Source organism: Pseudophryne corroboree, chromosome 4 (genome assembly GCF_028390025.1).
Source record: "Pseudophryne corroboree isolate aPseCor3 chromosome 4, aPseCor3.hap2, whole genome shotgun sequence".
NCBI lineage: Eukaryota > Metazoa > Chordata > Amphibia > Anura > Myobatrachidae > Pseudophryne > Pseudophryne corroboree.
Genome location: NC_086447.1, coordinates 946,772,799 through 946,786,013, shown reverse-complemented (window position 1 = coordinate 946,786,013; position 13,215 = coordinate 946,772,799). Strand labels below are relative to the sequence as shown.

At 47.0% G+C, this 13,215-nt stretch overlaps 1 protein-coding gene across 1 annotated transcript in view; it reads right to left on the bottom strand.

The window, feature by feature from the left end:
* Nucleotides 1-13,215, bottom strand: part of C4H1orf115 (chromosome 4 C1orf115 homolog) — a 95,105-nt gene that overhangs the window by 81,177 nt on the left and 713 nt on the right. The gene's annotated exons all lie outside the window — the stretch shown is intronic.

The window sequence follows — 13,215 nt, the reverse complement described above, 5'->3', positions numbered from 1 at the left end:
TGTTTTACCCAAGACCAGCAAATCTCTTATATGTTCTCTGTAAACATTTCTGATTTTCAAACCTTCCCCATAAAAGTCTCTGAGGCTGGTGCAAGACAACGCTGTCCAAAAATAACCTGCACTCCATTAAAGGTTTACACATCTTTCAATGTATAATATCTGCAAAAAATGTATAGAAATGCTCATACAAGGTTTTTTTTTTTAATTAATGTAGAACAGGTCAGTAGTAGAACAGGTCAGTAGTGTAGAACAGGTCAGTAGTGTAGAACAGGTCAGTAGTAGAACAGGTCAGTAGTGTAGAACAGGTCAGTAGAGTAGAGCACGTCAGTAGTGTAGAACAGGTCAGTAGAGTAGAGCACGTCAGTAGTGTAGAACAGGTCAGTAGTAGAACAGGTCAGTAGTAGAACAGGTCAGTAGTGTAGAACAGGTCAGTAGTGTAGAGCACGTCAGTAGTGTAGAACAGGTCAGTAGTAGAACAGGTCAGTAGTAGAACAGGTCAGTAGTAGAACAGGTCAGTAGTAGAACAGGTCAGTAGTGTAGAACAGGTCAGTAGTGTAGAACAGGTCAGTAGTGTAGAACAGGTCAGTAGTGTAGAACAGGTCAGTAGTGTAGAACAGGTCAGTAGTGTAGAGCACGTCAGTAGTGTAGAGCACGTCAGTAGTGTAGAACAGGTCAGTAGTGTAGAGCAGGTCAGTAGTGTAGAACAGGTCAGTAGTGTAGAACAGGTCAGTAGTGTAGAACAGGTCAGTAGTGTAGAACAGGTCAGTAGAGTAGAGCACGTCAGTAGTGTAGAGCACGTCAGTAGTGTAGAGCACGTCAGCAGTGTAGAGCACGTCAGCAGTGTAGAGCAGGTCAGTAGTGTAGAGCAGGTCAGTAGACTAGAGCACATCAGCAGTGTAGAACAGGTCAGTAGAGTAGAGCACGTCAGTAGAGTAGAGCACGTCAGTAGAGTAGAACAGGTCAGCAGTGTAGAACAGGTCAGTAGAGTAGAGCACGTCAGTAGAGTAAAGCACGTCAGTAGAGTAAAGCACGTCAGTAGTGTAGAGCACGTCAGTAGTGTAGAACAGGTCAATAGAGTAGAGCAGGTCAGCAGTGTAGAACACGTCAGTAGTGTAGAACACGTCAGCAGTAGAATAGGTCAGTAATGTAGAACACGTCAGTAGTAGAACATGTCAGCAGTAGAATAGGTCAGTAGTCTAGAACAGGTCAGTAGTGTAGAACAGATCAGCAGTAGAATAGGTGCTATGTATGTGAGGTGTGATTAAAATAATACAAAAATATATACAATGTGATAGGGAAAAACAAGTGTTAATAATAGGATTTTAAATTACCTACCGGTAAATCCTTTTTACGTAATCCGTAGAGGATGCTGGGGTCCACATTAGTACCATGGGGTATAGACGTGTCCACTAGGAGCCACTGGCACTTTAAGAGTTTAATAGTGTGGGCTGGCTCCTCCCTCTATGCTCCTCCTACCAGACTCAGTCTAGAAACTGTGCCCGTGCAGACGGACAACTTCGAAAGAAGGATTTTTCACAGATAGTGGCGAGATTCACACCAGCTCACACAAACAAAGCAAACCAAGCTAACAAGCTTGAAAACTCAGCAACAGCTGAACCAAGTAATAACGCAGTACTTAACGAAGAACAAAGCAGTACTGAACCAAGTAACCACTGCAGGATAACGAAGCGCTAGGCGGGGCCCAGCATCCTCTACGGACTACGAAAAAAGGATTTACCGGTAGGTAATTAAAATCCTATTTTCTCTTACGTCTTAGAGGACGCTGGAGTCCACATTAGTACCATGGGGAGGAAAGCGCGGAGGCTCCTGCAGAACTGATTGACCAAATTTAAGGTCCTCAGAGGCCAAAGTATCGAACTTGTAGAACTTAGCAAACGTGTTCGACCCAGACCAAGTAGCCGCTCGGCAAAGCTGTAAAGCAGAGAAACCCTGGCAGCCGCCCAGGAAGAACCCGCCTTACAAGCAGAGTGGGCCTTAACAGATTTTGGACATGGCAGTCCTGCTGTAGAATATGCATGCTTGATAGTGAACCTGATCCAGTGAGAGATTGTCTGCTTAGAAGCAGGACACCCAATTTTCTTGGGATAATACAGGTCAAACAGAGTCCGACATTCTGTGATGAGCAGTCCTCTTCACATAGATTTTCAGAGCCCTTACAACATCCAAGGACTTTGATGGAATTAAGGAGTCAGTAGCAACTGGCACCACAATAGGTTGGTTGATATGAAAAGCCGACACAACCTTTGGAAGGAACTGCTGACATGTCCGGAGCATGTCTCTATCTTCATGGAAGATCAAATGTGGGCTTTGACAAGACAAAGTCCCCAACTCCGACACACGTAGAGCAGAAGCTAAGGCCAACAAAGTGTCAGCCTTCCAAGTGAGAAACTTGACTTCAACCTCCTGTAGAGGCTCGAACCAATTCGATTGGAGGAACTGTAACACCACGTTAAGATCCTAGGGTGCCGTAGGCGGCACAAAGGGAGGCTGGATGTGCAGAAGCCTTTTCAAATAAGTTTGAACCTCAGGGAGGGAAGCCAGCTGATTCTGGAAGAAAATGGATAAGGCCGAAATCTGGACCTTTACGGATCCCAACCTCAGACCCATATCCACACCTGCTTGCAGGAAGAGGAGAAACCGTCCCAGTTGAAACTCCACTGTAGGAAACTTCTTGAATTCACACCAAGATACATACGTTTTCCAAGTGCGATGGTAATGCTTAGACGTTAATCCTTTCCTAGCCTGTATCAGGGCAGGAATAACCATGTTCGGAATGCCTTTCCGAGCTAATATCTGGCGTTCAACCTCCATGCCGTCAAACATAGCCACGGTAAGTCTTGATAAGCGAACGGCCCCTGTTGTAACAGGTCCTCCCGAAGAGGAAGAGGCCTCAGATCTTCCAGCAGTAGACCCAGAAGATCTGCGTACCAAGCCCTTCTTGGCCAGTCTGGAGCAATGAGGATTGCCTGAACTCTTGCTCTCCTTATGATCTTTAGAATCCTTGTAATGAGTGGAAGTGGAGGAAACACATACACCGACTGGAACACCCACAGAGACACCAGAGCGTCCACCGCCACTGCTTGAGGGTCTCTCGACCTGGAACAATACCTGTGAAGCTTCTTGTTGAGGCGGGAGGCCATCATGTCTATCCGAGGAACCCCCCAAAGATGTGTTACTTCCGTGAACACCTCTGGATGGAGGCCCCACTCTCCTGGATGGAGATCGTGTCTGCTGAGGAAGTCCACTTCCCAGTTGTCCACTCCTGTAATGAAAATTGCTGACAGCGCCAATGCATGTTTTTCTGCCCAGAGGATGATTCTTGTTACATCTGACATTGCAGCTCTGCTCTTCATTCTGCCCTGTCGGTTGATGTAGGCCACAGTCGTTACATTGTCCAACTGTACTTGAATGGCACGATCTCGCAGAAGATGTGCCGCTTGGAGAAAACCATTGTACACGGTTCTTAGTTCCAGAATGTTTATAGGAAGACTGGATTCCAGACTTCTTTGGAAGGTTTCCCCTTGAGTGACTGCACCCCAACACCCGGAGACTTGCGTCCGTGGTTAGAAGGATCCAATCCTGAATCCCGAACCTGTGGCCCTCCAGGTGAGACATTTGCAGCCACCAGAAGAGTGAAATCCTTGCTTTCAGCGACAGACGTATCCTCAGGTGCATATGTAGAGGAGACCCCGACCACTTGTCTAGGAGATCCAGTTGGAAGGATCGAGCATGAAATCTTCCATACTATAGAGCCTCGTAGGAGGCAACCATCTTCCCCAGAAGGCGAATGCACTGATGAACAGATACCCGGGCTGGCTTCAGGACATCCCGGACCATTGTATGAATCACCAACGCTTTTTCCTCCGGTAGAAAACACCCTCTGCACTTACGTGTTGAGGATCATCCCCAGGAAAGATAATCTCCTTGTCGGCTCCAAATGTGACTTCAGAAGGTTCAGGAACCAACCATGTTCCCTGAGCAGACGAGTCGTGAGAGTAATGGACTGCAACAAGGTCTCCCTGGTCGATGCCTTTATCAACAGCGTCCAGATATGGAATTATGTTCACTCCCTGTCTGCGGAGAACCATCATCTCTGCCATCACCTTGGTGAACACCCTCGGTGCCGTGGAGAGACTGAATGGCAGTGCCTGAAACTAATAGTGACTAACAGTGCAACCTGAGATAAGCCTGGTGCGGCGGCTAAATCGGAATGTGGAGGTACGCATCCTTGATATCCAGGGATACCAGACACTCTCCCTCCTCTAGACCGGAGATCACCGCTCTTTTAGAGACTCCATTTTGAACTTGAACTCCCTCAGATAAGGGTTTAATGATTTCAAATTCAAAATCGGTCTGACTTTACCATCCGGTTTTGGTAACACGAAAAACTTTTATTTATATTTATAAAGAGACCGATACTCGGTCAACATGCGAAATATAGGGTTAAAATAAAGAAGTAGAAGAATGTGCTTAAGATAGAAAGTGATAATATTAAAAACGTGTCTGCTCCTTTGATTGCACTGACTCTCCTATAAATTATATTAATTCAAATTGGATATCCTTGTGTGTATTGTGTACCACTAATCAAATAGTACTTGATTTGAAGTACTTATAACTGAATAACCTGTGTTCTAATAAATTCACTATATCACATGGGGCGGAAATATCCACCATAGACTAAACTGCTCACATCTATCACCAACGTCCTCAGGTCTCTTGGTAATAGTTAATAACTGAAACCCTTTGTATAATTCCACCGATGTGGGATATGATGTAATTGAATACCCGCAATCAATTGTTTTCTTTGTGGATTTCCCAGAGAGATTGAACAAATGTGTTATGCTGAGTACACACTGGCAGATATATTGGCCAATCAGTTGGTTGTCCAATATATCTTTTGCTGATCTGCAGGTGTGTACAAGCAATATGTCTGTGAAAGACGTATTTCACAGATATATTGCATCTGCTGTGCAACACAGCAGATGACCAATATATCTGCAGATATATTAGTGCATCTTTCAGTGTGTATGAACAATCCCCATCTGCATATATAGCTGCAGATAGATTTAACAGCAGATATATCTTTAAGATATATTGGTGCATCTTTCTGTGTGTATGAACAACCACCATCTGCAGATATATCTGCAGATCGATTGAACTGCAGATATATCTGCCAGTGTGTACCCAGCTTTAATGTCCACCCTAAATCCTAACTCATAATAGTGACAAAGTGTTGGGTTATATACGCTGTCACTGATGCAAATAAACAACTCCACCTGGTCTGCATCGGATTCGATACATTTGCCCCATGGGCTATAAATGCTTTATTGTGGATGGTATACCAGCATGGGTTAATTAACATCTATTCCTGGACAGATATTCCCCTGGTCACTCATTAGTGATGTACTACCCAGGGCAGAGCCGGCCCTAACCAATATGATGCCCTAGGCAAGATTTTGGCTGGTGCCCCCTAGCACCACCGCTGGTTCTGCCTCTGACCTTGCACATCTTTCCCAGCACCATTACCCCTCACCCATAGCAGTCCTTGTACCCCCTATATTTTAAATAGGAACAGTTCGCACATTTGACGCACAGCCCAAAAAGGGGCATCTTCTTGCTGGGAAGGGACATGGCCGCACAATAGTAACCCCAATTCCAATTACGCCACACAGTACTGCAACTTTATTCACATTTTATCTTGCGATAGTGTCCATAATTCATATTACATCCCACAGTAGTATCACTTTACCTTATAAACGTTACTCCTCACAGTAGAGCCCCTTATTCACATTACATCACACTGAATTGCTCCTTATTCACATTACACCACCCCTTATTGCTCCTTATTCACATTACATCACACTGAATTGCTCCTTATTCACATTACACCACACCTTATTGCTCTTTATGCACATTAGACGACACAGTAGTGCCCTTTCTATTTGCAACGCCACATAGTAGAGCACCTTATACACATAATGCCACACATTAGTGCATTTATACACAATTCCACACAGTAAGGCCCCTTACACATATGAGACACATTAATGTCCTTATAAACATAATGCACCTTACACATTATGACAACCTTTATTAATTACCTTTTACACATAATGACACACATAGTGGCCCTTTACACATATGTTGCACATTAATAATGCATTTTTACATGACACACATAATGCTCCTTTCACATTTTCTGAACACTACTGCACAACCAACCCTCTCACATGCACACAGCACTCACACTTCCACTAACACTGTGACCTCTGCCTCTGCTTGGATACAGATGTGTCCTCACAAATCTTGCATCAATGCTAACGTCGGGCACTTTTTTTTATGAAAATGCATCTTATTTGCATTGCTATGTGGCTAGGATGCACAAGCAGCTTCTGCTGATTAAACTGATATGCAGCATGCCTATATACTGTGTGACACTGTAGCTGTATCTGCATATGAAATGCTACATACAGAATATAGGCATGTCGCATATAATTTTAATCAGCAGAAGCTGATGATGCCCCTAGGCATATCAAATGCCCTAGGCAATTGCCTAGTTTGCCTATGCCTATGGCCGGCTCTGACCCAGGGTATTCTCCACCCGATGCACTTCTAATTGTCAAGACAGTAACATATATTACTTGCAATATCAATTTTCACAACATGTTTTATCTTCTATCATGGGGAAGCCCTCACTCCCAACTGCCAACCTGGTAGGGGAAATACTGGCAATAGCACTTTATTCTGCTGAATAAACTGAATGAACGTATTGCACATATGTGTGATTATTTCACATATATCCAATTGGGCATGGGACTTGGTGCTATCTATACAGTGACAAGGTAAGAAGTTCTGGGCATCAGATGGACTAGAAACACATGAACATATACCAGGACTACAATAATATGAAAGCTGGTCCTGGTTGATTAAAGGGGAAAGGGAGACAAGTGTATCCTTATTCTCTACGCAGTGCCTGTATACACCTAATACATTGGGGAAAGGATTGCTGGGACTGCTGGTTGTATATCCCAATGGGTGTCTGAGGCCATGACGACTTATAACTATTGGTTCCAATTTGCGGGTATTCCCGTACTCGCCGTGTATTGCTTAGACCACCCTGGGTATATACTAGGCAGATGTGATGTTAGAGACCTATTTAAAATAAAAATAGAAATAACGGCATTGCAACAGTGTTTAACCTAATCAGCATTTGTCCGATTAGCGGGTATTCCCGTGCTCACTGTGCAGTGCCAGTTAACTCTCAAAACGCCCAAAGTAAATGATACAAGTAACAGAGGTACTATTGATTAAATATTAAGTGGGTATCGTGACTGCATCGGCTTTTCTCTGACGTCCTAGTGGATGCTGGGTACTCCGTAAGGACCATGGGGAATAGACGGGCTCCGCAGGAGACTGGGCACTCTTTAAATAAAGATTAGGTACTACATCTGGTGTGCACTGGCTCCTCCCTCTATGCCCCTCCTCCAGACCTCAGTTAGAATCTGTGCCCGGCCAGAGCTGGATGCACTTAGTGGGCTCTCCTGAGTGCACTAAAAAAAGAAAGTATTTGTTAAGTTTTTTATTTTCAGTGAGATCTGCTGGCAACATACTCACTGCTACGTGGGACTTAGGGGAGAGAAGCAAACCTACCTGCTTGCAGCTAGCTTGTGCTTCTAAGGCTACTGGACACCATTAGCTCCAGAGGGATCGAATACAGGGCCCGACCTCGATCGTCCGTTCCCAGAGTCGCGCCGCCGTCCCCCTTGCAGAGCCAGAAGACAGAAGATTCCGGAGAAAATCGGCGGCTGAAGACTCCGGTCTTCAATAAGGTAGCGCACAGCACTGCAGCTGTGCGCCATTGCTCCCACAGCACACCACGTGCTCCGGTCACTGGTGGGTGCAGGGCGCTGATGGGGGGGCGCCCTGGGCTGCAATTAGTATACCTTACATGGCAAAATGCACATAATACAGTTCTAAACTGTATATGTGCCTAATCCCCCGCCATAAATATTATTAAAAAAGCGGGAGAAGCCCACCGCTGAAGGGGCGGGGCTATCTTCCTCAGCACAGCCAGCGCCATTTTCTCTTCACAGCTCCGCTGGAAGGACGCTCCCCAGGCTCTCCCCTGCAGTATACACTACGGAAAGGGTAAAAAAGAGAGGGGGGGGCACATAAATTTAGGCGCAAATTGTGATAAGCAGCTATTGGGGGAAAATTCACTGTGTATTAGTGTAAATGCCTCAGTTATATAGCGCTCTGGTGTGTGCTGGCATACTCTCTCTCTGTCTCCCCAAAGGACTTTGTGGGGTCCTGTCCTCAGTCAGAGCATTCCGTGTGTGTGTGTGCGGTGTGTCGGTACGGCTGTGTCGACATGTTTGATGAGGACGCTTACGTGGAGGCGGAGCAGGAGCCGATAAGTGTGATGTCGCCCCCTGCGGGGCCGACACCAGAGTGGATGGATATGTGGAAGGTATTAACCGACAGTGTCAACTCCTTGCATAAAAGGTTCGATGACGTAACAGCTTTGGGACAGCCGGCATCTCAGCCCGCGCCTGCCCAAGCGTCTCAGAGGCCATCAGGGGTTTAAAAACGCCCGCTACCTCAGATGGCAGACACAGATGTCTACACGGAGTCTGACTCCAGTGTCGACTAGGATGAGACAAATGTACAATCCACAAGGGCCATCCGATGCATGATTACGGCAATGAAAAATGTGTTGCACATTTCTGACATTAACCCGGTTACCACAAAAAAGGGTATTATGTTTGGGGAGAAAAAGCAGCCAGTGACTTTTCCCCCATCTGATGAGTTAAATGAATTGTGTGAAGAAGCGTGGTGTTCCCCAGATAAGAAACTGGTGATTTCTAAGCGGTTACTAATGGCATACCCTTTCCCGCCAACGGATAGGTTACGCTGGGAGACATCCCCTAGGGTGGACAAGGCGCTCACACGCTTATCAAAAAAGGTGGCACTGCCGTCTCAGGATACGGCCGCCTTAAAGGAGCCTGCAGATAGAAAGCAGGAGGCTATCCTGAAGTCTGTGTATACACACTCAGGTACTATACTACGACCTGCTATTGCTTCAGCATGGATGTGTAGTGCTGCAGCAGCATGGTCTGATTCCCTGTCAGATAACATTGATTCCCTTGACAGGGATACTATTTTGCTAACCATAGAGCATATTAAAGACGTCGTCTTATATATGAGGGATGCACAGAGGGACATTTGCCGGCTGGCATCTAGAATTAATGCAATGTCCATTTCTGCCAGGAGAGTATTATGGACTCGGCAGTGGACAGGTGATGCTGATTCTAAAAGGCACATGGAAGTTTTGCCTTATAAGGGTGAGGAATTGTTTGGGGACGGTCTCTCGGACCTCGTGTCCACAGCAACAGCTGGGAAGTCGACCTTTTTACCTCAGGTTCCCTCACAGCCTAAGAAAGCACTGTATTATCAAGTACAGTCCTTTCGGCCCCAGAAAGGCAAGCGGGTCAGAGGCGCGTCCTTTCTGCCCAGAGGCAGGGATAGAGGGAAAAAGCTGCACCAGACAGCCAGTTCCCAGGAACAAAAATCCTCCCCTGCTTCCACTAAGTCCACCGCATGACGCTGGGGCTCCACAGGTGGAGCCAGGTGCGGTGGGGGCCCGTCTCCGGAACTTCAGCGACCAGTGAGTTCGCTCACAGGTGGATCTCTGGGTTCTACAAGTGGTATCTCAGGGATACAAGCTGTAGTTCGAGATGTCTCCTCCTCGCCGTTACCTCAAATCAGCCTTGCCAGCTACTCCCAAGGAAAGGGAGGTAGTACTGGCGGCAATTCACAAGCTGTACCTCCAGCAGGTGATAATCAAAGTTCCCCTCCTTCAACAGGGACGAGGTTACTATTCCACAATGTTTGTGGTACCGAAACCAGACGGTTCGGTGAGACCCATTCTAAATTTGAAATCCTTGAACACTTATATAAGGAAGTTCAAGTTCAAAATGGAATCGCTGAGGGCGGTTATTGCAAGCCTGGAAGAGGGGGACTTTATGGTATCACTGGACATCAAGGATGCTTACCTACATGTCCCCATTTACCCACCTCACCAGGAGTACCTCCGATTTGTGGTACAGGACTGCCATTACCAATTCCAGACGTTGCCGTTTGGTCTTTCCACGGCACCGAGGGTATTTACCAAGGTAATGGCCGAAATGATGATACTCCTTCGAAAGAAGGGAGTTATAATTATCCCGTACTTAGACGATCTCCTTATAAAGGCGAGGTCCATGGAGCAGTTGTTGGTCGGAGTAGCACTATCTCAGGAAGTGCTACAACAGCACGGCTGGATTCTGAATATCCCAAAGTCGCAGCTGGTTCCTACGACGCGTCTGCTGTTCTTGGGTATGATTCTGGACACAGAACAGAAGAAGGTGTTTCTCCCGGAGGAGAAGGCCAAGGAGTTGAGATCTCTGGTCAGAGACCTCCTGAAACCAAAACAGGTGTCGGTGCATCACTGCACGCGAGTCCTGGGAAAGATGGTAGCTTCTTACAAAGCAATTCCCTTCGGCAGGTTCCATGCAAGGATCTTTCAGTGGGATCTGTTAGACAAGTGGTCCAGATCGCATCTTCAGATGCATCGGTTGATCACCCTGTCCCCGAGGGCCAGGGTGTCTCTGCTGTGGTGGCTGCAGAGTGCTCATCTTCTCGAGGGCCGCAGATTCGGCATTCAGGACTGGGTCCTGGTGACCACGGATGCAAGCCTCCGAGGTTGGGGGGCAGTTACTCAGGGAAGAAACTTCCAAGGACAATGGTCGAGTCAGGAGACTTCCCTACACATAAATATTCTGGAACTAAGGGCCATTTACAATGCCCTAAGTCAAGCAAAACCCCTGCTTCAAAACCAGCCGGTGCTGATTCAGTCAGACAACATCGCGGCGGTCGCCCATGTAAACAGACAGGGCGGCACAAGAAGCAGGATGGCAATGGCAGAAGCCACAAGGATTCTCCGATGGGCGGAGAATCACGTGATAGCACTGTCAGCAGTGTTCATTCCGGGAGTGGACAACTGGGAAGCAGACTTCCTCAGCAGGCACGACCTCCACCCGGGAGAGTGGGGACTTCATCCAGAAGTCTTCCAGCTGCTTGTAAATCGTTGGGAAAGGCCACAGGTGGACATGATGGCGTCCCGCCTCAACAAAAAGCTAAAAAGATATTGCGCCAGGTCAAGGGACCCTCAGGCGATAGCTGTGGACGCTCTAGTGACACCGTGGGTGTACCAGTCGGTTTATGTGTTCCCTCCTCTTCCTCTCATACCAAAGGTACTGAGGATAATAAGAAAGAGAGGAGTAAGAACTATACTCATCGTTCCGGATTGGACAAGAAGAATTTGGTACCCGGAACTACAAGAAATGATCTCAGAGGACCCTTGGCCTCTGTCGCTCCGACAGGACCTGCTACAGCAGGGGCCCTGTCTGTTCCAAGACTTACCGCGGCTGCGTTTGACGGCATGGCGGTTGAACGCCGGATCCTGATGGAAAAGGGCATTCCGGTGGAAGTCATTCCTACGCTGATAAAAGCTAGGAAGGATGTGACAGCAAAACATTATCACCGCATATGGCGAAAATATGTTGCTTGGTGTGAGGCTATGAAGGCCCCAACAGAGGAATTTCAGCTGGGTCGATTTCTGCACTTCCTACAGTCAGGAGTGACTATGGGCCTAAAATTGGGATCCATAAAAGTCCAGATTTCGGCCCTGTCTATTTTCTTTCAAAAAGAACTGGCTTCACTGCCTGAAGTTCAGACGTTTGTTAAGGGAGTGCTGCATATTCAGCCCCCTTTTGTGCCTCCAGTGGCACCTTGGGATCTCAACGTAGTGTTGGATTTCCTAAAATCACATTGATTTGAGCCACTTCAGACTGTGGAGTTGAAGTATCTCACGTGGAAAGTGGTCATGCTTTTGGCCTTGGCTTCGGCTAGGCGTGTGTCAGAATTGGCGGCTTTGTCATGTAAAAGCCCTTATCTGATCTTCCATATGGACAGGGCAGAATTGAGGACTCGTCCCCAATTTCTCCCTAAGGTGGTATCAGCGTTTCATTTGAACCAACCTATTGTGGTGCCTGCGGCTACTCGGGACTTGGAGGATTCCAAGTTGCTGGACGTAGTCCGGGCCCTGAAAATCTATGTTTCCAGGACGGCTAGAGTCAGAAAAACTGACTCGCTGTTTATCCTGCATGCACCCAACAAGCTGGGTGCTCCTGCTTCTAAGCAGACTATTGCTCGCTGGATTTGTAGTACAATTCAGCTTGCACATTCTGTGGCAGGCCTGCCACAGGCAAAATCTGTAAATGCCCATTCCACAAGGAAGGTGAGCTCATCTTGGGCGGCTGTCCGAGGGGTCTCGGCTTTACAACTTTGCCGAGCTGCTACCTGGTCGGGATCAAACACGTTTGCAAAATTCTACAAGTTTGATACCCTGGCTGAGGAGGACCTTGAGTTTGCTCATTCGGTGCTGCAGAGTCATCCGCACTCTCCCGCCCGTTTGGGAGCTTTGGTATAATCCACATGGTCCTTACGGAGTACCCAGCATCCACTAGGACGTCAGAGAAAATAAGAATTTACTCATCGGTAATTCTATTTCTCGTAGTCCGTAGTGGATGCTGGGAGCCCGTCCCAAGTGCGGACTTCTGCAATACTTGTATATAGTTATTGCTTAACTATAGGGTTATTGTTCTGAGCCATCTGTTGAATGAGGCTCAGCTATTGTTCATACTGTTAACTGGGTATAGTTATCACAAGTTGTACGGTGTGATTGGTGTGGCTGGTATGAGTCTTACCCTGGATTCCAAATCCTTTCCTAGTAATGTCAGCTCTTCCGGGCACAGTTTCCCTAACCGAGGTCTGGAGGAGGGGCATAGAGGGAGGAGCCAGTGCACACCAGATGTAGTACCTAATCTTTCTTTAAAGAGTGCCCAGTCTCCTGCGGAGCCCGTCTATTCCCCATGGTCCTTACGGAGTACCCAGCATCCACTACGGACTACGAGAAATAGAATTACCGGTGAGTAAATTCTTATTTTAATCAGCATTTGTCCGATCCATGGTAACTACCATGTTCGCCGTGCAGTACGTAGATGACCCAAAATACACACAAAACAATCTACAGTCAGTACAAGAGCATCGGAGCAGATCACTGTGGCGATACGCGCATTTCGCATTGGTACA